This window comes from Scylla paramamosain, chromosome 17, assembly GCF_035594125.1.
Source record: "Scylla paramamosain isolate STU-SP2022 chromosome 17, ASM3559412v1, whole genome shotgun sequence".
Taxonomy (NCBI): domain Eukaryota; kingdom Metazoa; phylum Arthropoda; class Malacostraca; order Decapoda; family Portunidae; genus Scylla; species Scylla paramamosain.
In genome coordinates, this window is record NC_087167.1 from 4,554,141 (window position 1) to 4,558,799 (window position 4,659).

Genomic DNA, 4,659 nt, shown 5'->3' on the forward strand with positions numbered 1-4,659 from the left:
CACACACACACACACACACACACACACACACACACACACACACACACACACACACACACACACACCTGCCGCCCACTCATGCCGCCCCGCCGCTAATTAACTTGTTGATCACATTTCCTGCTCACGGCGCTACATTATTATACATTACCTGAGGTGCCACGTAGCCAAGGTAGGTAAACTCTAAATGTATGTCTTTATGTGTGCGAGTAACCGTTGTCGTTTTGTGTGCCTGGTGTGGACACGTGAGGCGCCATTTCATCCTTCTTCACAAGACACCCGCTTTGTGACCGAGGTGGGGCACTCAACTGCCGCCTGACGCACCTGAGCCGTGACGCGCCGCTGCTTCCCGCCCTCGTCACACACCCGCCTGCACGCCAAATGTTGCGTCTTATTCTTGGTGGGTAGAATATAACTGCGTACTTTGTGTGTGTGTGTGTGTGTGTGTGTGTGTGTGTGTGTGTGTGCGTGTGTGCGAGATAGTAATTATTAAGGCCCATCTGTCATCCATCGTTTTGACTTTTTTACTTTGTTTTACTTAAATATTTTCACGATACTGATGCAATATGATCATGCTTTTATTTCTGGATAGTTTTGTATTGGCCATGTGTTATCCTGCCTGTCGTTTTAGTAATGGACACTTTTATTCTGCCTGTGGATGAGAGGGACACGCCACGAGTCATAATTACAGGTGTGAGTTGAAATTGGAAGCGAGCAATGACGGGAATGTGTCGCACAGCCTGGTGACCTTTGAGCGTTGTTAGGTAAAACAGACAAAGGAAGCAGGACTGGGTGGAAAGATGAGATACGTTTGCTGGGACGGCGTGAAAGACAGAGGGCGACAACAGAGATGAGTGGGGGTCTCGAGGTGTGAGGGAAGACGTCTTCTGATATAGAGGTTTTGGTGCGATTTGTCATAATAGCAGGTCTTTGCCTTTTACTTGTTTATCTTGGGAATATATTTTTGTTGGGTGTTGTATAATGGAAACCCAATTACATGAGTGACATAGTTCGCATTAGTCGTTAAAAAATTATTTGCATGCAATGTACTAATTAATTATTTCTGTTCTGGTGAATGCTGACATGTCGGCTACTTTTTGATGTGTGTGTGTGTGTGTGTGTGTGTGTGTGTTTGGTGCGCGAGCTGCCAGTCATATGCATGGTGAAAATCCAGGGTAAAAACTCGCGTCTGAAGTGTTGGTAACAAAAAAAATGAAAAAAAAAATAATAATAGAATAATAATAATAATAATAATAATAATAATAATAATAATAATAATAATAATAATAATAAATAGATAAAAAAAAAAATCATACATGTGAGGGAAGTATACAAGCATGATTTGTCGAGGTCCGTGCTTGAGTTTCTGTATGGCAGTGTAAAAGTATTCCAATCCTTGCCAGTATTTCGTGCGGTACCATTCACGATTTCAGGAATAGTTTTAGAATAATTTCTGACGCTGTACCAAGGAACGTGACAGGTATACGAGTGTTGAAAGTTTCCGAGTGGTTTGTTGAGTCTTACATTTTGGGATTATGATATTTTCTTTCCATTTTGTTATGTATTGAATTTGAGAATACATTGTGATACGTTGCCAATAAGAGAAAATTCCATACCGCGAGACTACGGGTATAATATAAATGTTATACTTGTATTACAAATATTAGAGGCAGGATTCAGTAATTTTGTTTCTACGTGTGGTATGTGAGATAGTAAATGACACGTGTAGTGTTTATCATTATCTTCTAATGGCTGCTATTTTTAATGTACTGTATCATCTATTATTATTATTATTATTATTATTATTATTATTATTATTATTATTATTATTATTATTATCATCATCATCAATGCTTGCTTTGTGTGTGTGTGTGTGTGTGTGTGTGTGCGTGATTTTATTTTCAAATTTTTTTTACGACAAATGGAAACGTAGCATTTAATTTTACGATTAGGTTGTTGTTTAAAGGAAAGTGAGCAGCGCGAGGCTGTCACTGTTTGTTATGACTTCACGCAGCGCTGACCCGGAAGGTAATGTTGGAATGAAGTTGAGTTCCCTTCCGCCTTTGTTTTACTGCCGGGTTACGACCTTTGTAATGTGAGTGTGTGTGTGTGTGTGTGTGTGTGTTGGCGATCTATTCCGCCTTTGCTGAGTGGACTGCCCATGATTCTCTTCCGTCACTGCTCGTCCTTACTTAACATTTAGAGCACTGTGAGAATTGTTTTATGAACACACTAAGAAACAGAGGATCAGTCTTTTCTAGCTTACAAAAATACTTACGTAAGATACTGCAGTACAAGTGTTTTAAAATGTTATAAATGATGATGGTAAAAATTGTTTAATAGTGAAAGATTTAACCTTGAGGCAGCTCTCCTGTGTGCAGATAATACTTCTCTGTTGTTCTGTAACGCACAGTCATAGTCAGTGCTCGAGTAACAAGCCACATTCACTTCTAAAGTGTTTAGTATTTAAGCTTCAATTCTAAGTGTTCGGAAAGGTAAGAATCTATCAGCTGTCAGGTTATACATGGAGGTTGTCTCTCAGCATATCGGTTGGTGATTTTCCCCTTTTAAGGCTAAGCGCCTTAAAATACAGGATTAGTTGAGTTGTGCCTGTGACTGACGGGAGAGTGTAATGTTCGTTTTCTTTTGTTACTGAGTGTGTTGAAGTGTCTCGATTCAAAGGCCGTTCTGAAACGCTTTGCATTCATATGAAGACTATTTTCTCACCCACAGAGATAGCAAATTGGGGCCCTCAACTATGCTTTTTATTCATGAATATTAAATGATCCTTGTTAAACTATCACTAGTCAAGGAAACATTCCTGAATACCACAAATAACTTCCACTATGTCCTGTTAAAATAATCCAAGTTGTGACGCCTCATTGTTTAAAAATATGGACTTAATATCAGCGCTCCTCTACAACCTGCTGCATTTGTGTCAGGTCAGGATTGGTCTTGGTCTTGCTATTGTTTGATTGCCCGCTCGAGAGAGGCCATGGGCATTGGTCTGAGTGATCACAGTCCCTCCTGGTAATGTTCGGTCTGTCTGCCCTTGAGGTTAGTGAACTGTGTACTGATAATATAATGATTAAGGAGGCGCTAAAGTCATATCTCACCAGAAACTTTGTGTAAAGGAGGCGGGGTTATTGCCTCAGCCTTGCCAGAAAACAACCATTATGAGCACAAACGATGGTATCTAGGACGTTATATTAAATGTTATATTAGGCCTACGACAGCCAAACACACACACACACACACACACACACACACACACACGAAACTTTCGCTGCTTTGGAAAAATAAATGTATCGAAAATGTGATAATAACAGCCATTACGAAATAAGAATTTAAACACTTGAAAAGTTTAAAGCTTTACCTTGGCATGGAAAAAAAAAAAGATGTTTGAAATTTCGATTAAGGTGCAAGAGAAAGTGATGGAATAATGCAGGAGAGCGTGGCACAGGTGGGAGAGGTGTAAGGATAAAATACTGCCAGACTTTTGAACTTCTGTTGCAGTTAGCGGAACAGAAACTAAGTTGGCCAGTTCTCTTCTCCCGGTTCTTCTCCTACATTTTTTTTTTTTTCCATTTAGGAAGCGGCTTTGTGAGCAAGCTTTCTCTATTCATTTTTCTTCCGCCCTTGGCCTTTCTCCCTGACACGTAAAAGGAAAAAAGAAAAAAAAAACTGTATAGAAAAAATTAAACTAACTTTGGCGCGAGTGTGTGGAGTAAGTGTGAGCTACTTGAAGCTGCGGCGAGGGATGGGAAGGGGATGTGGGCGGCTCTGTGCTGATGGGGAGTGGTGGGGTAGGGGCGGATGACACAGAACTTCCCAGCAGTGACTTTAGTGTTCTTGCACCTTATGTATAAGAGTATCAAGACGTGGCCGTGGTTAATATTCACCTCGCTGCACATGAGCTGTTCCACTTGACTAACGATGGTGTAGTCAATATTCTGAAACCTCTGCGCCGCACCTTCACCATATTCAAAAGGCTCTAATTGAAGTGGTGCGGGTTTTAAGACTATTTTTACGGGTCTAGTGACAGATTAACAAGATTTCTACATTATTAACAGGAGAGAGACTCTTGAGAACCAGGCTAATCACCTCTGTGGCCTTGGAAAATAATCGTGGTGAGAGAGCAAAGCGTTTCTGAATCCCAGCTTTACTGTCACGGCGGCAGCACTCCGGCTCACAGGTTAAGTAAGCGCTGGAATTAAGGCAGTAGTATTTCAGTTTAGAGAGGTGTTTGCCACAACCTTGCCCACTTTCCCTGACGTGGAGGGAGAAAGTTAAGAGGAAAATGTTGTTTGTGACGCTGCTTTTTAAGGACACATCTTACTGCACAGGGTTGACTCGACACCACTTGGATGAGGAGGAGGAGGAGGAGAAGGAGGAGGAGGAGAAGGAGGAGGAGGAGGAGGAGAAGGAGAAGGAGGAGGAGGATAGAGGGCGGAAGAGGTGAAGGTAAATAGAAATTAAAGAAAAAAAAAGAGGGGGGAAATTGAGGAATATCAGGAGGATGGAATCAAGGGCAGCAAAAAGAATGAGAAGAGATAGAAGAAGAACAGGAGAGATAGAACAGGAGAGGTAGAAAAGCGGAACAGGAAGAGGGAAGTAAAGGTTAAGAAAGAGAAGGAGCGGAACACAGGATGACTAAGGGGA